The sequence below is a fragment of the Procambarus clarkii genome, chromosome 2, assembly GCF_040958095.1.
Source record: "Procambarus clarkii isolate CNS0578487 chromosome 2, FALCON_Pclarkii_2.0, whole genome shotgun sequence".
Classification (NCBI taxonomy): Eukaryota; Metazoa; Arthropoda; class Malacostraca; order Decapoda; family Cambaridae; genus Procambarus; species Procambarus clarkii.
The window spans coordinates 44,100,396-44,127,796 of record NC_091151.1 but is presented as its reverse complement, the minus strand read 5'-3'; the positions used below and the strand labels follow the sequence as shown (position 1 = coordinate 44,127,796).

At 37.8% G+C, this 27,401-nt stretch overlaps 1 long non-coding RNA gene across 1 annotated transcript; it reads right to left on the bottom strand.

Annotated features, from left to right (window-relative positions):
* Positions 1-6,383: 6,383 nt before the first annotated feature.
* Positions 6,384-25,274, bottom strand: LOC138367072 (uncharacterized). The gene is made up of 3 exons (XR_011229303.1): positions 24,610-25,274; positions 11,514-11,546; positions 6,384-6,459 (listed from the first exon to the last, which is right to left on the bottom strand). It is a non-coding gene; the product is annotated as an uncharacterized lncRNA (long non-coding RNA).
* Between the last annotated feature and the right edge of the window lie 2,127 nt (positions 25,275-27,401).

Below are 27,401 nucleotides of genomic sequence, written 5' to 3'. Positions count from 1 at the left end.
TTTTTCTCGAAGTGTATTTCAGACAAAAAACTAAATTGTAATTTTTTTGTCAAAACGTCCATTATTCCAGTCAAATACAACACTCTACGAGCTTACACAACAGTGAAAATATAATAGATGCGTAATAAATACAGTAATTTCAAGGCTTTTTTAGTAACATGAAACACAAATGCCTTCTGTAGCCCACTACACTTTTAATTAACAGCAACATGCAAATATTCACAAAACTTTATTTACACTATTCGTATATCATTTTATCTTGAATGTCATCAATTTAAAATACATAAAAATTCCATACATATATATATTGTAAACTTTTATGAACTATATCAAGCATTTTGACACTCATTTGGGATGATCAATCAAAACAAACACAAATTCTTTTAGGAAAACTTGTTTAAACACTGATATACTTTTATATGATAAAACAGGACAACACCTGCAAGAATTAAAAATAACAAACAAAATTATACCTAATAATATCCATGCTGGTAATAAATTTCAAGAGGATTTTTTCCTCATTTATAACTTGCTGATAGAATACCAATACCAATGCAGTGTCACTAGCTGCATTTGATATAGAAAACAGGTTTAACAATCAGAAAAGCAGGTAATTATATACAAGATAACACGGGGGGTAAAAAAAAAAACTCCTACAATTATTTCTAAAGCAGAACCAGTAGCTGGAGTTGATACAGAAAATAGAAAAAAAGAACCCCAAAAAACAGGTAATGAGATGCAGGTAAGGAAAAACACAGGGCAGGTAAGGACAACACAGGAAAATCATTTCTTACTCCGTTGTGACTGTCTTTGAGTGCTTGCTCGCGCGGCTGGAAAATAAACAGTGAGTTACCATTTGAGTTTTGAATAAAATATATTAAGCCCTGCCCATAAAAATAACACATTCCGAGAAATAGAAAACATCACTTGTATAACATTTCAGGTACGAGATTATTTGGCTTCTGTCGTGGATGGAGTCATCAACCACTAGCCTAGCTGGCGAGAACGACCCAGGTTCGAGCTCCGGAAACGGAGGGACGATAGAACATGGATTCTTAATTGTTCATTGTTGTTCACCCAAAAGGTAATTGGGGACATAGCTGTAAAGCGATTAGCAAATCGTATTCTGCGGAAAACAAGCAGCTTATAATTATATATATACATAAATATATTATTTATATATATATTATATATATATGTGTCGTACCTAGTAGCCAGAACGCACTTCTCAGCCTACTATGCAAGGCCCGATTTGCCTAATAAGCCAAGTTTTCATGAATTAATGTTTTTTCGACTACCTAACCTACCTAACTTAACCTAACCTAACTTTTTCCGTTACCTAACCTAACTTTTTCGGTTACCTAACCTAACTTTTTCGGTTACCTAACCTAACCTATAAAGATAGGTTAAGTTAGGTAGGGTTGGTTAGGTTCGGTCATATATTTACGTTAATTTTAACTCCAATAAAAAAAAATTGACCTCATATACAATGAAATGGGTAGCTTTATCATTTCATCAGAAAAAAATTAGAGAAAATATATTAATTTAGGAAAACTTGGCTTATTAGGCAAATCGGGCCTTGCATAGTAGGCTTAGAAGTGCGTTCTGGCTACTAGGTACGACATTATATATATATATATATATATATATATATATATATATATATATATATATATATATATATATATATATATTATATATATATATATATATATATATATATATATATATATATATATATATATATATACCAAAAATAAAAGTGAAAATGAACTTTTGAAGAGTTAATTTTTCAACTTCCACTAACAGTAAAGAAAAACATAAGAAATATTGGAACGATTCGTGCTATAATCATTAATCTTACCCTTTCGGTCATATTCAACAACATATGTTTGCAAGAAAGACTGCAGTCAAAAATATTACATACACTATACACTTGTATAAACCCAAGTAATATTTAACACAGAAACTCTTCATCTATGAGAGAACTGAACTCGAGATGGCGAGCCAGTACACTATCCAATACACCATAGCAGATCGTATAAAAGGATTGTGAGACGTTCAATTCTCCAGAGTTTAATTCAGCCAGAGTTCAATTCTCTCATAAGGGAAGAGTTTCTGTGTTAAATAGTGTCGTTAATGCAACTGTGTGATATATATATATGGGCTCGAGTATTACCATGTAAATATGATTGAGTTGGGAGAACGTATGTCTAATCTGTTACCATTAGCTGGCGTCGTTGGGGACTGTAGTCGTGGAATAGGCGCCCGTCTCACGGTCCTTTTAACGATGTGCTATGGTGTATTGGTTAGTGTACTGGCTGGCCATCTGGTTTGCCTGAGTTCAGCTCTCTCATAAAGGTGAGAATTTGTGTTTTACATATATATTTATATATGTGTTTATATATGTGTTTATATATATATAATATGATATTTTTGGTGAATATAATATTGCATTGACACCAAATTCATCTTCATAAAAAAAGTAAAAAAAAAGTAAGTTATTCATTAATTTATGAAAACTAATTAAATACATTCTAAAGTTAATATACTTATAAAAGCATCTCTAGAAAAATGAGCAGGAGAAGCTGTTATAATACAACATAAATTTTAAAGAAAAAAGTTAAAGATAAAAGTTTATTAGAAAAAAAGAAAAAGGGGAAAAGTTTAATGGAGACCTAAAAATAATTTCTTCCTTGCAACTTCTACATAGCAGTAATATAACATTAATATGACGAATGGTGTGTGTTGCCTCAGGACATCAACACAACAATTTTTATACAAAATTTTATTGGTGAAATTTTAGAATCATTCTCAAAAACCGTGTTTTTATAGAATTATTTAGGTAACGGCAATCGTTTAATATTGGGGTTAAGGTATTATGTTATATATGCATTCACACCCTCCCCCCATACACACGCACGCACGCGCGCACACACACACACACACACACACACACACACACACACACACACACACACACACAGGATTACAGAGCCCGATAGGCTCAGGAATCTGTACACTTATTGATTGACGGTTGAGAGGCGGGACCAAAGAGCCAGAGATCAACCCCCGCAAACACAACTAGGTGAGTACACACACAACCACACAAGAAGTCATACATTTAAACTAACAATACAAAGCTGCCAAAGAAATTTAAGAAAATTCGCTTTTGCAGAGTGGTAGACGGCTGGAACAAGTTAGGTGAGAATGTGGTGGTCAAACCATCAGTAATTTCAAAGCGTTATATAGCAATGAGTACTGGGAAGACGGGACACCACGAGCGTAGCTCTCATCCTGTAACTACACTTAGGTAATTACACCCACACCCACACACATTTATAAATTTAATTCATAATTTACTTTAATAAATCGGACGATAATTTTAACAATCAGACTGAAGTGAAATAACAAAATTCAATATATATATATATATATATATATATATATATATATATAATATATATATATATATATATATGTCGTACCTAGTAGCCAGAACGCACTTCTCAGCCTACTATGCAAGGCCCGATTTGCCTAATAAGCCAAGTTTTCATGAATTATGTTTTTTCGACAACCTAATCTACCTAACCTAACTTAACCTAACTTTTTCGGCTACCTAACCTAACCTAACCTATGAAGATAGGTTAGGTTAGGTTAGGTAGGGTTGGTTAGGTTCGGTCATACATCTACGTTAATTTTAACTCCAATAAAAAAAAATTGACCTCATACATAATGAAATGGGTAGCTTTATCATATCATAAGAAAAAAAAATAGAGAAAATATATTAATTCAGGAAAACTTGGCTCATTAGGCAAATCGGGCCTTGCATAGTAGGCTGAGAAGTGCGTTCTGGCTACTAGGTACGACATTATATATATATATATATATATATATATATATATATATATATATATTCATATATAGGTGTACAAATATACACTTAGAATGTTCCGATCAAACAGCAAAACAAGAAAATAAAAAGACAACATAATTAAGCAAAACAAGGATTTGCTTACGCCTGCGAGACTGTCTTAATGTGTCACTACGAGATGCTGGAAGCCAAAAATATAAAACACATTAGTATCTTTTGTACAGAGATTGTAATACTGTTGTGTAATCCTGTAATAAGTTGTGTAATCATCTAAGACAGGCAGGCAATATTCACCATGCCTGTCTCCTCCTCGCAATCCGTTCTTATAACAACCTGTCCTTTTAAGACCTGCCGCAACGGACAAAATATGGGCTACTAACACTTCCGAACCCATTTCACCTGAACCTAAGGGAGCCAAGCATACACCGATAAGTATACCTCTGTTTCTCGGTGTATAGACAATGGGAGTATACTTCAGTCTTTTTGTCTATTTTTCCAGTATTTAGTATTATCCTATTTATTCAAATATTATATAAACACTATACATATTTATTCAGCTGTATTTTTTTTTTAGTTTTATTTTAGCAAAATGAGACTACTATAAATATACATTTCATTGAAACTGAAATTGCTTAGACTTGTAATAATCTATTACACTCCTAATAACCACTTCTGATCCAATTCGATATATAAAGGTTCAAGATTAATATGAACATGAATGAATGTGATGGATAATGAATCATTTTATAAAAAGCACGTACTCTTTAAAAACCTTTTTTGAACGTTCAGAGGTGCATGCATGACCCGAAGCCTAATTATCTGGGTATCTGGGTCTTGAGATTAGAACTAAAATTTATCAGACATTTACTAATTTACTTAAGAAACCTCTACATCTTTCAACAATCATGGGCGACTTTGTTGACATTTATTCATAAGTTCACGAACTTCAAAGCACTAAGAGGTATCTTATAGCACTAATAACCTTGAATTGTGAAGCTTCGAAGCTTCTAAACTTTAATACATCTAAATAAAGCCGCAGTGACTGTTGAAAGATGTACAGGTTTCGTAAGTGGATACAAAAGTGCTTGATGACTCCAGACTATGGACTTATCAGCAATGTCTTGGCTTTGTGAAGCTGAGATTATAGGGACTTCACCTTCACGAATCGGTTTAGGAATATTGTACAACAATTTTCATGAACGTGAAGGAAAGATTGTGCGACAATCATGAAGGTGAAAGAAGGTGAAGGAAGGTGAAGGAAGGGGAAGGGAAGTATTAAGGGGGAAAGCGCCAAGCCATTACCGACTATAGTGAGGGTGAAGGAAAGATTGTATACATGTGTAAGTGTAATATTAAAGTTTTAATATGCCATATTTAAGTGCAATATTAAACTCAAGTTTCAGATAAAGACTGACAACTTTCATCAAGGTGTTGTCATCAAACAATATTCTCAGAACAATGTTTGACAACACTATAATTATTATGTAAACATTATGTAGTAATGTTTGGCAGCATTATGAACACTCTGGAGGGTAAACTAATGTCCATTCATACCTATAATAATATTTCAAGTATAATATTATGTTTTATCACGAATACTACACATGAACTATACATTTATTATATATATATATATATATATAATATATATATATATATATATATATATATATATATATATATATATATATATATATATATATATATATATAAAATAGAAGCCTCGAACTGCAGACCACAAAAACACAGACTGCAGCTCTACCTACTGAGCCACCAGCACCCACAATAGAACAGGAGCCCAGCGAGACACCAGTCTGCTGTTCAACTGGAACTTAAACCTTCCCTCGGGTGCCACATTGGCATGAATGTGCTAGAGGTGAGCCACATTGTTTTATAAATAGTTATAACCACAAAATCTTGCTTTGGTGTCCAGAGGATCGAGTCTACTGCAGTCCAGGTGAGTGAAATGCCTTTTATTATTAATTAAAATTATTATATATTATTATAATTAATAATAATTAAATAATTAATAAAAATTAATCCACGATATGGGTTTTAACGTTGAATGGATTTACATTTAGAGGGCGGGTGATGTTAAAAGAAGTGTACAAAATAATGTAAATTGTTGTATGATATCACAGACTAAAAAAAAAAAGACTATAAACCTTAAAAAGATTTTTAAATGTTTTTATTAAAATGGAACACGTGGAGAGTTCTGAAACAATCACAAGAATCTATCAACAATTCAACGGGGATATTAGAAACAATCAGGACACGTATTTTGTGATTAAACAAATACTAAAGAACAATAATATCAACAATTAACATATGCCTTATAAGTAATCAAGTATCACCACACACACTTAAAACTTATAATCAGATTCAAAATGCAACATCAATGCTAGTGCAATCTTAAAAGTCTTAAAATTGAGGAACAGGAAACAGATATTGCCAATTTTTGTTTTTGGGTAGGGGAGGGAGGGAGGGAGGGAGGGAGGGTGGGGGGATGAAGAGCTAGAAATTACATAACAAATGTAACGTTTCCTTACGCTTATATGACTGCCTCAGGGTATCAGTTCGAGGCGCTGCAAGAGAAAGTAATCACAAGGTCAGAGTCTATATCGAGAGGCGGCAGCTTGAATCAGGTCATCTCCCTCCCCCACACACACTCTTACCTTTCTTATACATAAATATCCAAATATATTAAAAATAAAGCCTGGGGTAAACAGCTTCACCATTTCAGACGCTAGCAACACACACACACACACACACACACACACACACACACACACACACACACATTGGAAATATATTCACTAATAAGTATACACCAGATGAGACGTTGGGATGTAAGTCTCGTCCTGATCACACACTCAGACCTTGACCAAGCACTCGGGAGAGTGCGAAAGACTTCGTGTAAATTCCTTAAATAAATTTCAAAAATTCACAAGTGTGGGATTTTATCCTATCATAAAAAAATACACTCACATGCACACACTTGTACACACACACACACACACACACACTGGAATGCATTAAAGTAGCGATGTAGTGTAGGCAGACTCCAAACATTGTCTCAAATGTAGATATGATAGATCCCAATAGGCTCAGAAATCTGTCCACCGTTTAACTGACAGTTGAGAGGCGAGACCAAAAGAGCCGAATCTCAACCCCCCGCAAGCACAACTAGGTGAGTAAAACTAGATGGGTACACAAAGGCACACACAACCACACATAAAAACACACATACACACTAGAAATGGCCAATATATATATATATATATATATATATATATATATATATATATATATATATATATATATAGTGTATGTATGTATATATATATATATATATATATATATATATATATATATATATATATATATATATTGATATATATCAATCTTCGGCTATCCAGAGAGTCTATCGAAACTGATGCTTCTACAGGAGAGGACATTCACAGAAATCTGTGTCCTGCACTTGCAACCGTTGCGACAGGCTCGAACGCAGGTCTATCCGGATATATATATAAATAGAGAGGCAACACTAAATAATAAGCAGCAGAATGAGAAATATAGATAAAAACAAGAAACATGAATGCGAACATCACACATCTAAACATAATAATATAGAGGAAAAATTAGATACAAATGAGGAGCATAGATGGAAACATGATTACCAAAAGAGCATAATGTGAAACACATGTGTGAACAAGTTACACACATGAGGAACATTTACCAAAACAGGCGACACAAATGGACAGATTGAGAAGTAAAGACAGAAACCTGACACAAATGAGCGTAGGAAAGAAACAAATATGGAAACGAGATACAAATGAACAGAATGCGAAACAGAGAGAAACAAGATGCATAAGAAAATATATTGAAACAATTGACACAAATGAGCATAATGAGAAACATGACTGGAAACGAGGGACACAAATGAGGGGGGGAATGAGGAATGAAGAAAGAAACAAGAAATAATGAGAAACATAGATGGATATAAGATACAAAAAAAATGAGTCAAATGAAGAACGTATATACAGAACCATGAGACATAAGAAACACTGATGAACCCAAGAGAGAGAGACATGAGAAACACAATTAAAACCAAAACACACAAATGAGAAACGCAGATGGAATCTATAGACACAAAAGCACCAGACGATGCAACAGCTACAAACTTGCCAAAACCCCTTTTGTAGCATATAAAAAAGCAGATACGTTTCAACACAATTATTACAAAAACAAAAAGCTGTGGAAAAAAACAGAACCCTCCGACTCGATAAAAAGTGAAGGGGGGCAAGAGTGCAGTTCAAAATATACAAGAAGAGTGGAAGAGTGAACTGGAAGAGTGAAGGAACTCTCCTTCAAGAGCCACCAGCTTCAAATCCCACGTCAACACGTCAACAGATGTGCAATAGTGACGTCAAGTCAACTTTGCATCAGCGTTACGTCAAATGACGTCAAATCAACATCAAATATACTTTACGTCAACATATTCTCCCACACACGCACATTTTCTCATTGTGCATTAAATGTTCTTTAATTGGATAACATTAAGGCATTGAAAAGAAAGACATTATTACATTAATATAATAATGACTTTAATATGACAATATGGTTATTACTTTAATATAACAAGGAATAACTGGTTACTACTTTAATATAACAAGGAATAACTGGTTATTACTTTAATATAACAAGGAATAACTGGTTATTACTTTAATATAACAAGGAATAACTGGTTATTACTTTAATATAACAAGGAATAACTGGTTATTACTTTAATATAACAAGGAATAACTGGTTATTACTTTAATATAACAAGGAATAACTGGTTATTACTTTAATATAACAAGGAATGACTAGCTATTACTTGAATTTTAAATATAACAGGGAATGACTGGTTATTACTGTAACTTATCAAGAAGAACCCAGGAATAATAAAATAACAACCTAGGACCAATAAGGTCTATATATGGAGATTTATTAAGCAATTTCATTTACTTTCTAATGTTGTAACTAAATTTATGAACCACCGGAATTATAAGAGACGTCACGTTCTGCAGATAAATTATTATCAAAAGGAGTCAGCTTTTACAGACTTTCTAGAAAACCGGCGTCTGATTGGCAGAACATTCAGTAAAATACCATTAGAATTATTGTAAATTTGGACCCAAGAGCCTCGAGAAATCCCCTTTTGGTCAATTACGTCAAGATTTCCACACACACACACACACACACACACACACACACACACACACACACACACACACACACACATACTGCAGGAATGGTCGAACAAATGGTTGCTAGAGTTTAACCCAAGCGAATTTAATGTAATGAAGATAGGTGTAAGGAGCAGACCAGATATAAGGTATCATTTGGGAGATGAAATACTTCAAGAGTCAGAGAGAGAGAAAGACCTGGGGTTGATATCACGCCAGACCTGTCCCCTGAAGCTCATATCAAGAGGATAACATCAGCGGCATATGCCAGGTTGGCTAACATAAGAACGGACTTTAGAAACTTGTATAAGGAATCTTTCAGAACATTATATACCACACATGTCAGACCAATCCTGGAGTATGCGGCTCCAGCATGGAGTCCGTATCTAGTCAAGCATAAGACTAAACTGGAAAAGGATCAAAGGTTTGCCACCAGACTAGTACCCGAACTGAGGGGTATGAGCTACGAGGAGAGACTACGGGAATTAAACCTCACGTCACTGGGAGACAGAAGAGTTAGAGAGAACATGATCACCACATTCAATATTCTCAGAGGAATTGATAGGGTAGATAAAGACAGTATTTAACACAAAGGGCACACGCACTAGGGGACATAGGTCCCCAGGTCTCAGAGGCGGGACCAAAGAGCCAAAGCTCAACCCCCGCAAGCACAATTAGGTGAGTACAGGTGGAAATTGAGTGCCCAAATGAGCCATAGAGACGTTAGAAAGAATTTTTCGGTGTCAGAGTAGTAGACAAATGGAATGCATTAGGAAGTGATGTGGTGGAGGCTGACTCCATACACAGCTTCAAGTGTAGATATGATAGAGCCCAGTAGGCTCATGAATCTGTACACCAGTTGATTGACAGTTGAGAGGCGGGAGACCAAAGAGCCAGAGCTTAACCCCTGCAAGCACAACTAGGCGAGTACACACACACACACATTATATATATATATATATATATATATATATATATATATATATATATATATATATATATATATATATATATATATATAATATTCCTGTACTATGTCATAGTCCACAGGCCCAACATCAAACCATAAGCACATGATTTATCATTTATATACGGCAATGAACAAGGAAAAAAAAAGAGTTGCTGATGAAAAAGAAATACCTATGTATAAAATTATATTAAATAATGCGATGACTAGAAGATACAACAGGTAGGTTTTGCTTGACATTAGAACTAATACACTATTTAACCAAGTCATTGCTAAATCAAATTAAATAATATTACAATTTGAAAACAGATGTGACATAAAATATAATATAATATATATATATATATATATATATATATATATATATATATATATATATATATATATATATATATATATAATCACAAGAATTAATATGATCTCCTTATATACGATTCTGAGAAACAATGTGGAATGTAAACATTACCGTTATAGATGAGTTTTGAGATGTATAATTCCAAAGGATATATAAAAACAGAGGTATATCACGCTTCTCGGTCTATATACACAGAGAAGTATACCCCCCGCTTCTCGGTATATTTACAGAGTTTACTTAAGGCATGAAGAGTGTTCAGGACTAAAGTATACTTGCTGGTTGGTCAGTATAAGCTGTTGTGGAGGCCTTAATAACCCTCCAGAGGTTGAAAGGCCTCAAACCCAACACCAAGATAATACCATGTAAAGAGTCTCGCTATAGAAGAGCTTTAAGATCAAACATATAATATTAATTTACAACAAAACATAAAAATGTAAATATTTACTTAACAGTCATAGCAGAGAACCTTAAACAAAATCTATAAAAAATACATTCAAAATATTTTATTTCAAGGTAGCTGTGCACCTTACCACTAAAACTCTCTTTTGTTATTTATTACCTAACAATAACATCAACAACAACATACACAACAATAAAGTAGTAATAATAACAAAAACTATAATAATGCAGAAACAACCAAATAAACATCAATTTTTGTTATCTCATATTATATATATATATATATATATATATATATATATATATATATATATATATATATATATATATATATATATATATATATATATATATATGGGGGGGGGAAAAACCACATTTGAAAAATAGAGAATGCCTAACGTGTTTTCGGCTAATTCGCCTTCATCAGAGCAAAATAGAATGTTTGTAGAATCTTTCTCCTTTGCTCTGATGAAGGTAAATGAGCCGAAAACGCATTAAGCATTCTCCGTTTCTCAAATGTGGTTTTTCCGCGCATATATATATATATATATATATATATATATATATATATATATATATATATATATATATATATATATTATATATACAAACTTATTTTAACGACAAGGGGAAACTAAAAAAACGTCTGTTTATTTTTCAACGTTACCCATGTGGCGTATAGCTTACTAGTACAAGTCTCCTTCTGGCTGTTAGGACTTGCTGAAAACAGAATATATATATAAACATTAGTATATTTGTGCCCAACAAGACGGTCCGTAAGTGGTCATAGGGGTTTATGTAAACACAACATTCTAAATGTATTCAAACTAAAACTGTTTCGTCTATCAACCAAAGAATGATATTTTGTGTGACTAGGTTTAGGTAATAAATTGGATAATATTTGTCGACAAAAAAAATAATGAACTAGTATACAGCATAATGTCAAAAATATTTTGTAAATAGATTAGTTAAATTTTTGAAGTTGCAGGTTAGAAAAAAGTCAAATTAAATAGTTTTAGATTAGCTGTGAGCAAACATTATAACAGAAATAACAGAAACAATGAAACATGACATTGAAATATGTATAATTCTTTTACTTATACAATCCCCCCCCCCCACTAAAACGCCCCCCCCCCCATACATTTACAAAATACGATGTAAAATTGCATGCGACTAGCCCTAAGCATCTGGGCCCCCTTCCATGGACATTCACATGAACAAATAAACATTCTATTAGAATTGCCTATATTTATTGGCACTACCTATCCTTACCAGAGACATCTATCGAGGTATAGTAATTTCGACAGGATATACCTATCCCTCCTGGATATATCTACTCCTACCGGGAGAAACCTATCCCGTCTGGTAAGGCTTATTCCTACAATGGAAACTTGCTAATATCATTATTGTTGACAGTATCACTATGGTGAAAATCAGTTGGATCTATTAGGTTGATTCGAACCCTCTCTCATTAGGAGGATTCGAACACGTTAATGTAATTCCAATGTCCAATATCATCCTTATTATTATTAATAATATCGGCAGTAGCAGGAGAATTACTAACATTTTTAGGATTATAATATAATTAATGCAATTTAATTATTGTAATTATTGTTATCCTTAACTACTCGTCGTTCCAAAACATTGCTGAATAACACACACAAATCACAATAGCGTGATGCATCAAATGAACAAATCCACAAGGGCCGATAAAGGCAGCGTCTGGGATGCTCTCGGACGTAGGTTCGAATCCTCGTCACGGCCCTTGTGGATTTGTTCATTGCTGAATAACATTTACGGTTTAATTAGCTGCGCGGGCGCCTTCTGGTGTCAAAGATTTATTAAATACGAGATATGGGGGTACATGCTGAACATGTAGTGCCTGACTTACCTCACAGGGGGGAACTAAAGTCGACCTGTCTTGAGGTTATCTTGAGATGATATCGGGGCTTAGCGTCCCCGCGGCCCGGTCCTCGACCAGGCCTCCTTTTCGTTATGTGACCTATAGCCAAGTTTATAGCCAAAACTATATCCCGGCAAACACACAACGTAACTGTCCCTGCGTTCCGATTGTTATAACTTTTAATAAAGTTGTTACATATTGTTATTACGTTTTCATAACGTTTTACAACGTTGTTACAACTTGTTTGGTGGTGTTAAAACGTGTTCGAATGTTGTAGTAACGTCGTAGTTTCCTCACGAGTTTGGCGGGTTGTTGGTAGGGGAAATAGAGTTCCACTACTGTATAATTACGGGTTTTGGTGATCAATTTAGTGCTCGAGACAACAAAGATATCACTAACGTGGCTGATACAAGCCACACAACACGCAATTATGAAATGAAAATTATGTTTCAGCCCTGGACTTGTTATCCAACCCGTCCTCTTAAAATTACGTCGCTTTTCACTGGTATGCGCGCTATGGCCAAAAATGGCCGTAATCTGAAATTAAATCGACTCACGAAGGGACGTACTGTTCCGTTTTTTGTTTTGAGTCCTCCGGCTTACTCGGTAAGGTTAGGAGAGGAAACTTTGAATTAACGTTTTTCATGACGTTTTGAAACCTTAGGAGCACTTCCTGACCTCCTAACCAACCAGAGGACCCTTAACTTACTGTTTTGGACAAAAAAATCCACAATTTATTTTCAATTATTTTTTGTATTTTCAAATTACGTCCATTTTCGGTCATACGAGCAAACGGCCAAATTCAAACGTAATTTGTTAGAGGACCGAAATGTCGCTACTTTTTCTTCATTGCAGACTTGGGTATGAAATTAATCCCTCTGCAAGCTATCGGACACATGTTAACTGAAGCACTTCACTACGGAAGATTCGTGAGATTTCGCAGGAAAATTTTCGTAAAACCCTAAATCTCAACTCCAGGAGATCAAGGCATTGTTGACCAGACCTCACACTAGAAGGTGAAGGGACAACGACGTTTCGGTTGGTCCTGGACCATTCTCAAGTCGATTGTCAATCGACTTGAGTACCACCAGAGGTGGTACTCAAGTGAGGGCACCGGTACTCAAGTGAGGAGCCGGTCGGCCGAGTGGACAGCACGCTGGGCTTATGATCCTGTGGTCCTGGGTTCGATCCCAGGCGCCAGCGAGAAACAATGGGCAGAGTTTCTTTCACCCTATGCCCCTGTTACCTAGCAGTAAAATAGGTACCTGGGTGTTAGTCAGCTGTCACGGGCTGCTTCCTGGGGGTGGAGGCCTGGTCGAGGACCGGGCCGCGGGAACACTAAATAGCCCCGAAATCATCTCAAGATAACCTCAAGATAACCACCAGAGGTGGTACCCTCACAACTTTATATAAGTTGCGAGGGTACCACCACTGGTGCAAATGTAGGGACCCATAGCCTCGGAGAAGAAAATAAGGAGTATTCAGAGAAGACCTTGTGGATTCTCACTGAACACTTTAATATATTATATATATATATATATATATATATATATATATATATATATATATATATATATATATATATATATAATATATATATATATATATATATATATATATATATATATATATATATATATATATATATATATATGACAGTATCAGACCTCGAAAGAAGGATTAAGACAGGAATTTCCTAAAGAAGTTTAGTATTTAATAATACATCTTCAGTAGGCTGGATTTACAGATCTGTAGGTTGGATATATAGGCAGGAAAGAGGTGAAGTGAGATGAGGTACAAAGTCTCTAATGAGATAATGGTTACTAGTGAGATAAATGTATATCAATGATCCTATTCAAATCGCCCTTTAACTGATCAATCAAAAATCGATCTAAATTATACAAACCACTACCAATGTTCAAATTACATGATTTTATAATCTGTATTAAAGCAGATTCAATTATGTTCCTATTGAAAATACTTTTACAATTCGTTATTGAAGAAGCCAACTCCCGATCAATTTGGTGAGAGCTCTGACAAATCAACAAACAAAACCTTAGACAATTGGCTGTGTCTTACAGAGTATTTATGTTACGAAATTCTAAATTTCAAATCTTTAGATGTTTGCCCACCATAGAACATATTAGTCTTTACAAGGTATTTTCTAAATGACAATTATCACTACGAGGGGTGTTTCTAAATAATAGTTTTCCAACAGTATTTTCGTAATTAAACAATACATTTATATTAAAAAGTTTCAAGGCCTTGGCAATATTTTCGAACCCAGAAAAATATGGTAAACATAACACATATTTTGGGCGAATTTTCTCACTGCATATATTATTACAATATACACGACGCGCTTTGCTACGGCAAACTTCCAAAAAACTCAGTGGATAACAAAGCTTGAGACCAATAGAATCAATATTCTTAAACTCTTTATCTGAGAATTCTGGTCTAACAACACGAAGAGCTCTTAGATACATAGAGGAAAAAAATTAATGTTTCACATTGTATCTGTGCCCTGAGAAATAACGAACATAAGATAAATTATTCATTGGCTTTCCGTAAACACTAAACTTTAGTGAAAAATCTTCCCTATGAATAAGAATATCTTTGAATGGCAAATATTTATCAATTTCAGTCTCGATAATAAATTGTTTAACATTAGCTTAAACATTAGCGGTGGTTTGTATAATTTAGATACAGTTTTGATTGATCAGTTAAAGGGCTACTTGAGTAGGATTATTGATACACATTTATCTCACTAATACTCATTATCTCATTAAAGACATTGTACCTCATCTCACTTCACCTCTTTTCTGCCTACCAACCTACTGATCTGTAAATCCATCCTACTGAAGATGTATTATAAAATACAAAAGTACTTTAAGAAATTCCTGTCTTAATCCTTATTATATATATATATATATATATATATATATATATATATATATATATATATATATATATATATATATATATATATATATGTATATATATATGTATATGTCGTACCTAGTAGCCAGAACGCACTTCTCAGCCTACTATGCAAGGCCCAATTTGCCTAATAAGCCAAGTTTTCATGAATTAATTGTTTTTCGACTACCTAACCTACCTAACCTAACTTTTTTGGCTACTTAACTTAACCTAACCTATAAAGATAGGTTAGGTTAGGTAGGGTTGGTTAGGTTTGGTCATATATCTACGTTAATTTAAACTCCAATAAACAAAAATTGACCTCATACATAATGAAATGGGTAGCTTTATCATTTCATAAGAAAAACATTAGAGAAAATATATTAATTCAGGAAAACTTGGCTTATTAGGCAAATCGGGCCTTGCATAGTAGGCTGAGAAGTGCGTTCTGGCTACTAGGTACGACATTATATATATATTATATATATATATATATATATATATATATATATATATATATATATATATATATATATATATATATATATATATATATATATATCCAAAAGGCGACAAAGCCAATTTGCTTTATATAGCAACTGGAAACGATTTGAGGACAGGATGAAGGCTGGGATATGGAAGAATGAGCTCGAACGCCGACCTTGCAAAAAAGCAAGCATGACGCTGAAAGGAACATGTGTCTGCACGGGAAAGAGACTACGGTCAGCAGGTGTGTAAAATAAGTATTCCAGAAACTAGGGGTCAAAGGTCATCGGTGACTGCAAATGACGAGTTCGAAAGTGCCGGGGAGGGGGGGGGGAATGATGGGGGGAGGGGGAATGATGGGGGGAGGGGGAATGATGGGGGGAGGGGGAATGGGTGGAGTGGGGGAGGGGGGGGGGATATGAGCAATTATTGTGTGCTGGCTAAGAATAGAAGGGAAACTATCAGGGGGGGGAAAGCGCCAAGCCATTACGACTATATAGCACTAGGAATGGGGGGTTTCAAGATAAGGATTTGGGATGGGACGAAGTGTGGGTGGAAAGGAATGGTGGCCCAACCACTTGTAGACGGTCGGGGGATTGAACGCCGACCTGCATGACGCTCTACCGTCCAGCCCAAGTGGTTGTGGGGGGGGGGAGGAGATAAGAATACGGTGATCTTATCCCCTGTGTGTTTGTTGACTGAAGACAACAAACACACAAAGTCAAAGCAAAGAAGAGGCTGCCGTGAGACGCTTGACATGTAAGTTGTATTTATTAATATATACAAGAGTTCTTACATTCCTGTACAGCCACCACCACACACAGCGTTTAGGGCAGGTCCTTAATCCTAATATTCCCTGGAAGACGACCCGCCAAATCGTTTCACAACCAGGTACCCATTTTACTGTTGGGTTAAACAGAGGCTACAGTTAAGGATTGACGCCCAGTAAATCCTCCCTCGGCCAGGATACGAACCCAGGCGAAAGCGCTCGCGAAACGCCAGGCGAGTGTCTTAACCACTTGTAAGTAATGAAGTAATTAATGAATGAAGTAATGTAGTAATCATTAGTTAAGTAATGAAACGATAGAAGGAAGGGTGTAGGAATAGGAAGGAATAAGCAAAGAATGAATGAAGTGAGGAAGGGAGAAGAGAGGCAGTGAGGAAGAGAGGCAGTGAGGAAGAGAGGCAGTGAGGAAGAGAGGTAGTGAGGAAGGAGGAAGAGAGGTAGTAAGGAAGGAGGAAGAGAGGTAGTAAGGAAGGAGGAAGAGAGGTAGTAAGGAAGGAGGAAGAGAGGTAGTAAGGAAGGAGGAAGAGAGGTAGTAAGGAAGGAGGAAGAGAGGTAGTAAGGAAGGAGGAAGAGAGGTAGTAAGGAAGGAGGAAGAGAGGTAGTAAGGAAGGAGGAAGAGAGGTAGTAAGGAAGGAGGAAGAGAGGTAGTAAGGAAGGAGGAAGAGAGGTAGTAAGGAAGGAGGAAGAGAGGTAGTAAGGAAGGAGGAAGAGAGGCAGTAAGGAAGGAGGAAGAGAGGCAGTGAGAAAGGAGGAAAAGAGGCAGCGAAGAAGCAGGAAGAGAGGCAGTGAGAAAGGAGGAAAAGAGGCAGGGAGTAAAAGAGGAAGGCAGAAAGTAAAAGAGGCAGGGAAGGAGGTAATGAGGTGTGTAGAAACAAGGATGTAGAGCCTCCCTAATAGTGCTTTACCAATCAACATCAACATGGAAGTGAGGTCTACCCCCTCTAACCCCCCCCCACCTCCCCCTATCCCCTAACTAGCCTAGTTATACCCGTTGCAATTATAAATTAACTATCCTGACGCTGGAAATCTTTTATCGAACTTGAAGGTGTGTGGACAGAGGTGGCTTTCACGACTTCCAATAAGTAACCTCCAATAAAAAAAAAACACAAAGTTTCAGTCAAAAATACTGAAATACAGCCAGTAGAACGGCTACATGGGACGTAGACCTCTCAGACTCCACTCCAAGTATGATCCAGGTATACTCAAAATATGCTCCTGGTATACAACAAGTATAACACTGCACCAGTGACTTGATACGACGACGGAAAGGCGTTGTGGAGAGACAAAGCGGGACGAGACAGCTTTATCGCTGCGAAAACGGAGACAGAAATGCATGACGTCAAAGTTAATTATAGTTGAGAAAGACATCGAAGAGCAATTAACCCGTTGCCTGAGAACGGCACGTCGTCACGCGATGAGAACGGCACGTCGTCACGCGATGAGAACGACACGTCGTCACGCGATGAGAACGACACGTCGTCACGCGATGAGAACGACACGTCGTCACGCGATGAGAACGACACGTCGTCACGCGATGAGAACGACACGTCGTCACGCGATGAGAACGACACGTCGTCACGCGATGAGAACGACACGTCGTCACGCGATGAGAACGACACGTCGTCACGCGATGAGAACGACACGTCGTCACGCGATGAGAACGACACGTCGTCACGCGATGAGAACGGCACGTCGTCACGCGATGAGAACGGCACGTCGTCACGCGATGAGAACGGCACGTCGTCACGCGATGAGAACGACACGTCGTCACGCGATGAGAACGACACGTCGTCACGCGATGAGAACGACACGTCGTCACGCGATGAGAACGACACGTCGTGACGTGATGAGAACTACATGTCACGTGATGAGAACTACATGTCACGTGATGAGAACGACAAAGGAAATTTATATGTCCTCGTGTGACGAGGAAATATAAACATTATATGAGCAAGTACTCGTAAAACATTATAAAAAATAAAACGCTATAGACTAACGAATGTCACACGTTTTATAAGCCAACTTAATTATTTATAAACTAGTTAACATTTAACGATTTAAAGTTTTTGAATATGGAACAAAGTAACCACTTGTATATACAAGAGACAACGGTCTGGAGTACGGTGCACACTTGTATATACAAGAAGCAACGGTCTGGAGTACGGTACACACTTGTATATACAAGAGGCAACGGTCTGGAGTACGGTACACACTTGTATATACAAGAGACAACGGTCTGGAGTACAGTACACACTTGTATATACAAGAGGCAAGGGTCTGGAGTACAGTACACACTTGTATATACAAGAGGCAAGGGTCTGAAGTACGGTACACACTTGTATATACAAGAGGCAACGGTCTGAAGTACGGTACACACTTGTATATACAAGAAGCAACGGTCTGGAGTACGGTACACACTTGTATATACAAGGGGCAACAGTCTGGAGTACGGTACAGACTCACGCTGGTCAGGGGCGACCAAAGTTAAATAGTTTAAGAAATATTAACATTTTCAGAGACCCTCCTCCCTCCCCCCCTCCTCTATCCATGCGATTTTCGTTGTGTCAACTGTGAAATATTCCGTGTTTCTCTCTTAAGAGTTTTCAATGTTACAGAATATTTTCTGAGAAACCAATGGAGTTGTTTAAGTGTTTCTTAATAATTAGTCTTCTGAAAGGAGGAGGAGGAGGAGGAGAGGGGAGAGAAGAGGGAAGAAAATGGATAAATTAGGTGCCAACGGAAAGGGGAAATGGGATGAACAGTGGGAATAGAGACCCAGGTATCGAACGACGAGACAAAAGCCGACCTACGTGAAGGGTGCACTTAAAAACAAAGCGATCTTAAATTATATGAAAAAACGACGATTAACGAATTAACCTCAACACAAAATATGGGGTCAAAACACTAGCCAGCGACCCACAGAGTGAGTTCCCAGGGAAACCACAATGCAAATGACTAGTGTGGGCGCCAGCATAAAAGGTTAACCTCGTCACTCTAAAGGCAAGAGGGCATTGCACAGAGATGTCGAGCTGTTTATATAGCTCAAAATTTAATGTTGGATCCAGCTTGAGTTCGTGTCTGCTTAGGAAAGGTGAGGTGAGGAGAGAGAGCTAAGCCAAAATGACTATATAGCACCTAGAAAGGAAATGAGGACAAGGAACTGGGGGTATGAGGACAAGGAACTGGGGGTATGAGGACAAGGAACTGGGGGTATGAGGACAAGGAACTGGGGTATGAGGACAAGGAACTGGGGGTATGAGGACAAGGAACTGGGGGTATGAGGACAAGGAACTGGGGGTATGAGGACAAGGAACTGGGGGTATGAGGACAAGGAACTGGGGGTATGAGGATAAGGAACTGGGGGTATGAGGATAAGGAACTGGGGGTATGAGGACAAGGAACTGGGGTATGGGGCTGGGAAAAGAGGACAAGGAGTTGGGATATGAGAACAAGGAGCTGGCATATGAGGACAAGAAGCTGGGATATGAGGACAGGGAGCTGGGATATGAGGACAGGGAGCTGGGATATGAGGACAGGGAGCTGGGACATGAGGATAGGGACATGGGAAAAGAGGACAAGGAGCTAGAATACGAGGACAAGGAGCTGTGATACGAGGACAAGAAGTTGGGATACGAGGACAAGGAGCTTGTCCTCGTATCCCATGGGTCGCATATGTCGACCGTGCTCTCAGCCACAGCTCAGAATGGAAGCAAGTCGAAGAACTCTGTAGGGTAAGGCAGGTCCTAGTCAACAACGGCTTCTCCAATGGTTTCGTCGAAGACATCATAAGAAGGAAAGTGAAACGCCATGCAACCTCTGAAGAGACAACTAACACAACACCTATACCCCCTATTAGACTATTTTACAGGAACTTCTTTTCCACAGCTCATAAAACGGAGGAAAGGGTCCTGAAAGATATTGTTAATAGAAACGTTATCCCTACAGACAAAAATCAGAGGATACAACTGACGATTTACTATAAAACCAGAAAAACGGCCAGCCTACTCATGAGAAACTCTCCAGACACAAAGCAGAACGCTTTAAAAGAGACCAACGTCGTCTATGCCTTCAAATGCCCTCTTGGGGACTGTAAGCTCCAAAAAAAACAGTATATAGGCAAGACAACAACATCTCTTTCTAGGCGTTTAACGATGCATAAGCAACAGGGCTCCATTAAGGAACATATAATCTCTTCCCACAACCAAACCATCGCCAGAGAAATCCTAGTAAACAACACAGAAATCATCGATAGATACAGCGATAGCAAGCGGCTTGACGTTTGCGAGGCACTACACATTAAGAAGTCAACACCAGCAATCAACAGCCAATTAATGCACAACTATATTCTACCCACCTCAAGACTCCGCTCCAATATAGAAGCATCAAGAAATATGGACCAATAGGCTTTCTACAATCACTTCTATTCAATACCCATTGTTTCGTGTTCTGTCTTGTGTTGATGAAATTAATACCTTATTAAATACCACCTCACCCCATCCACCTCACTCAAATGTAGATATAAACAAATCGGAGATGTGTAAGTTCTATTCAGTTGTGTATGTGTAAACTAAAGTCTTTGAAAATGTAATAAGTTTTACGAAACGCGCTCAAGTGTCGCGTCAGACTAGAAATAAAAATGAATTTTGGAGAATTGATTTTTGAATTACCACCAACAGTGAAAAGAAATGTACGAAAGATTGAGAAAATTCTTGTTAGAATTATTAATCTTACTTTTTCGGTCATATTTAATAATATATATATATATATATATATATATATATATATATATATATATATATATATATATATATATATATTTATCCCTTATGTATCCCCCCATGTTTTCACCTTCATTGTATTATCACCTGACCTAATGCGGGTATAAAATCAACTAGTATTGTAAGATCTGTTCACTTGAGAATGAACCATGGAGGTTCGAAACGTCGTGCAAATTATACAAATAAGTGTAATACACTCTATAGTAAATCACTTCTTTTCTTCACCTTAAAAGTACGAAAATGACTTTTGGAGAACTCCTATTTCAATTAAGCCCTGATGCTAAGAAAATAGTTAGAGGGATAGAAGCCCTAAACCAGAAAATAATAAATACAGAATATGCGGTCATATTCAATGAAACATGTTTGAAAGAAAACCTGCTGCCAGTATACACCAATATATATATATATATATATATATATATATATATATATATATATATATATATATATATATATATATATATATATATATATATATATCGACTTTATTTTAAAATTGCATTACACAAAAAGGATTAACACTTAATCCAAGGGTTAAGGGTTAATTTATTCATCTACTATTGTTAAGTATTTGACACACTCCCGGAGCTGCGCATTTCATTTATTCATCCATGTGGATATCATCGTACTGCAGCCTTTTACAACATTTGTTTGAAGGCAATTTGGTTGAAATTTTCTGTCAAATCTGCTTAATACAAATTACAAAGCCACAGAAAATAAATATTAGTAATGGATGAATCGACTTGAACCGGTTCAACGAAGATCTCCTGCGACCTTATCCCTCTGTTGTTGTTGTTTTAGATTCAGCTACTCACAACATAAAGTTCCAAGTAGCACGGGCTATGGCGAGCCCGAACCTTATCTCTCAAGTGACAGTTGTAAACTGTCTGAAAACCCAAACAATCGTTACAAAATGAGTGTGAATATATGTCCTCACCTCTTGTTCACTGTCCACCCTTTACCCCCTTTGTATAGTCCCCCCTTATTACACTCCCCCCTTATCATCCCTTCTCACCTTGCCCCCTCCCAACATTACGTCTTTCACCCCCAACTCCCCTTTCTCTCTGCCTTCTCCTCGTGCTTCCTCACCCCTGCCCTTCATTCCCCTTTTTTCTTCCCAAGGCCCCCCACCCACCCCTTCCTTCCTTCCCTTTCCACCCACTTAACCCTTCTTCCCTTTCACAAAATACAATATTAGGGAGCAATAACACACCGGTCCTATTTAAATCATTATTTTCTGAATACGAAAATATCTTCCACATCTCAAGCAATATTCCCCAATTGATCAGAATTAAATCCGTGAGATCGGATGGATAGGGGAAGAGGGAGGGGGAGTGAATAATTACAAATATTTCTTAAATAGTTAATGTTAGGCCTACCCCCGACCAGCCTATGTTCGTCCCGTACCAAGGACCATTCCCCCTGCAAATTTGGGTAAGGCATCTTCAGGCATCTGGTCTCCAACTTTGGATGATGGACAGACTGACAGACACAGACAGACAGACATTCTATCTTAAAGTATCTGTCCATCATAAAGTATCATTCTATCTGTCCATCTATCTCCCTATTTATACATATATTTATTCATCCATCTGTTCATTCATCTATTCATCCATCTGTCCATCCATCTATCCATGCATCTTTCCATCCATCTATCCATCCGTCTACCAATCCTCCTTTCCGTCCATCCATCTATTTATTCATCAATGTACGAATTCATCCATATATTACTCCGTCTATTATCCATTTGTCCATCTATTCATGCATCTGTCCATCTATCCATCGACCTGTGCATCTATCTGTCCATCCATTTGAACATCTATTCATCAGTCTTCTTATTAATCGATCAATCTGAAAATCTATCCATCCATCTATTCATATTTCTATCCTTCCATGTATCTGTATCTACCTATGCATCTAATATTATATATATATATATATATATATATATATATATATATATATATATATATATATATATATATAAATATATATATATATATATATATATATATATATATATATATATATATATATATATATATATATATAACTATGACCCCCTCAGAGGATTCGAACCTAGTGCACCAGGTGTTTCCCTATCAACAGCACCAGTACTCTTATCACTGCACCAGCAATCGTCTAATTTATACTATCTCGTCCAATTCTGGACAAAGACAGACAGAAAGACAGACAGACAGACAGACAGACAGACAGACAGACAGACAGACAGACAGACAGACAGACAGACAGACAGACAGACAGAGACAGACAGACAGACAGACACAGACAGACAGACAGACAGACAGACAGACATTCTCTCTTCATTATAGATACGGCGATCAGCGCATTTAGATTTTATTGGGTTACTTATTGCGAAAAAACATACTTGTGTGTCAAATATTCAAATCCAATCGAAAGTTAGAAGGTTCTGAATCTTTCAAGGTTCCTGCATGTCAGGTCCTGCAGACCACACACACACACACACACACACACACACACACACACACACACACACACACACACACACACATTCCTTCCTTGAAAAGCCACCAAGCAAGAACCAAAAAACATTCGAGCATCAGATAAAAAAAAAAAAAACACTGCCAAACAGTTCCATACATTCTGAACCACCCACTCGACCTGAACAATGCCCGTCACAACAGTGAAGACAGTACCCACTGCTGTGATGACTCCACTACACAGCACACATGCACACGTTACCTCAGGGAGCGAACACACACCAACAAATACCTCAGAGCCATGCACGGTAAACAGAGAGGCGCGCACAGAGGTCGGGGCACTGAAACGCTCGATCGAGGTTCGTCTTTAAATTAGTCGCTGATGCGAGGTTGCTTTGCTTCTAGGAGCGTCACTTGCGAGGTCACTGATGACTGGGCATGCACTTACGTGTGTTGGCCGCCATGGCGAGCGTGTAGTTGACCGTGGAGACGTGTAAATCCAGGGAGAAGAACACCTTTAGCGTCACTGTTGCCAAGCAACCCTCCGCACACATAGCCTCTTCCTTCGATCCATACGCTCTGAGTAGTCTGCTCCCGAGCGCTGCCTAGGATGCAAGCCAGCATCATTTCCACAATTAAAAACGCCTAACTAGTCCATCTCTGATGGCATATTCTCCATGCGACTTCCCATTTCGGGAAGTTTGAGTTCAAATAAAACGTATAAAATGTTTCTATGTGCTAGAAAGCGAGTGAAAAGTAGGTTAAAACAGTCGGTTCTTTGCACTTGTGGAATGTGACGTCATCGTCTCTTTCACATCCATGGAAATGTTTTCTTGTTGGTAACATTGTAGTTCTTTGGGGGTGTATGGGGGAGCGTGAGGGACCTCCCTTGAGCAACAGGAGCAGGATCACAGGTCCGTCTTCCGGACCTAAGCTTGAGTCTCCCCCCGTAAATAAGGGGGAGGAGGCGGGAAAAGCCTACTGTCGTCTGCTGGTCGCCGTACACACAGGGGGCTTTGATTCTAGGAGGTGCCGGCGGGCGCGCAGGCGACACACACTCCTGCAAGAGTACCCACCTCCCACGATGTGGTTCCCGGGACCCCGCGAACTTGAAGTGGGACCTCGCGTAGCGGTCGTCGCCCGCTGCACGCACGTTTCTTTTGTTTATGTAGGCTTCTGTCCAATGTATAGCTCTGTCTCTCGCGTCCTTCTGTCCAATGTATCGCTCTGTCTCTCGCGTCCTTCTGTCCATGCATCGCTCTGTCTCTCGCGTCCTTCTGTCCAATGTATAGCTCTGTCTCTCGCGTCCTTCTGTCTAATGTATCGCTCTGTCTCTCGCGTCCTTCTGTCCAATGTATCGCTCTGTCTCTCGCGTCCTTCTGTCCATGCATCGCTCTGTCTCTTGCGTCCTTCTGTCCATGCATCGCTCTGTCTCTTGCGTCCTTCTGTCCAATGTATCGCTCTGTCCTTACGATTCCATTCATCGTTGTATAGTCACGCGTATACACATTGTTGTTTACATTCACATTTCTGTCTACACGTATCTGTATATATATATACACACCCTTCTGGCAACATATCCTTCTGTCCACGCAGTGGTCTATATATACACACCAAGCTCTATCCAAGCAGCCACTCTGTCCACACATCCTACTATCCACACGGTTGCCTGTCCACTCAGTCCACCACGTGGCCTTCAGTAACCCCATCGTTCCTCCTGCTCCGTCCCCTAAGGAACACATCTCCCTAGTTAGAGCATCTTATCCACAGCTCTAAATTTCATTCTCACAGAGCCTCAGTTGACTGCATCTTCCTCTCGCCTAATTTAAGACACGTTCCAAGCAACACGAGTTCCAGGAGAGCGTTCCAGGAGACCGTTCCAGGAAAGAGTTCCAGGAAAGAGTTCCAGGAAACCGATTCACTATTCGTGGAAATAAGACGGAGAGTTTACATCAAGTTTGGGATATGCTGAAGCCAGTATTCTTGATGGTTGATCAGCAAGGTGTTGCGATGAGCTAATACTAACCTTGCAGAGGTTGACTCGTCTTAAACTTAATACTACGACCAATGTTTCGATCTTTTCTGATCGTCCGTCAGCAGTCAGCTGCTTACGATGGTGTCAGAGAAAAGAGGAGATGTGTCACGGGTTTGTATTCTTCATTTTAGTTTGGGTGTCTCAACCGGTTGGGTTAGTATCGCCAAATATGAGTGGTTATATAACGTATATTTTCAACCAATCTGGTGTTAACAGGCTTTTTTTTTAGTTATAAAACAGACTTTTGTTGATTTTTGAAGGCATGTATTTTCAAGAATTTTAAAACAGACGAAGTTAGTATCTTATCGGAAGGTATATTGGTATTATTTTATAGAAGTTTAATTAGAGAAACTATAATAATTACAGAGATTTGAAAAAAATATTATTCATTGTCAATAAACAGTTACTGAGAACTTAATCGCAACTTAGAATATATGATAAGAATATCATACCTGAGCATTCTATTTGGTTATTCTGACTTAGGACTAACTCTCTCCTCATAAATATCTTTCCCTCCATTACTTTTGCCCCGTCCCATCCCAAATCCTTATCCTGACCCCTTCCTAGTTCCCTTCCCTTCTGCAGCGGTATTCTAGCTTTTATTAATCCAGTTTATTCTACTCAAATTTTTAAATCCCCCAGTAACTTAATCATTGATAGACCTGGATATTGCTTCTAATGTATGTAATCCTTCCATTTTGTAAAAGTTTGGTGGCCTATATATAATGCTTGTTATTAAGTTGTATTTTCATTCATTTTTTTTCCAATCTGTTTCTGTGTTTGGATCAGTTTGGATTTCCTGCTTGAAGCCTGTGTGTGTGTGTGTGTGTGTGTGTGTGTGTGTGTGTGTGTGTGTGTGTGTGTGTGTGTGTGTGTGTGTGTGTGTGTGTGTGTGTGTCCGTCTAATTTTCGATTCCCTGTTTTAGACCTATATGGCTCAATTTTGACGTCCAATTTCAAACATGTTTGGCTCAGTTCTTATCCCTGTTCGAAACATGTGTTTGACTCAGTTTTGATTCACCGTGTGACACTTACGTGCTCCCATACTCAGACCCCAGGACGAACTCAGGGCTTCGACTGTGAACCTCGTAGGTCGACAACCTCAACCGCTCAATACATCAAACCACTTAAGTTACGAACCGAGCTTCACACACACTCACTCTCTCTCTCCCCTCTTCCCCGTCTCCTCTCCCTTCCCTCTCTCT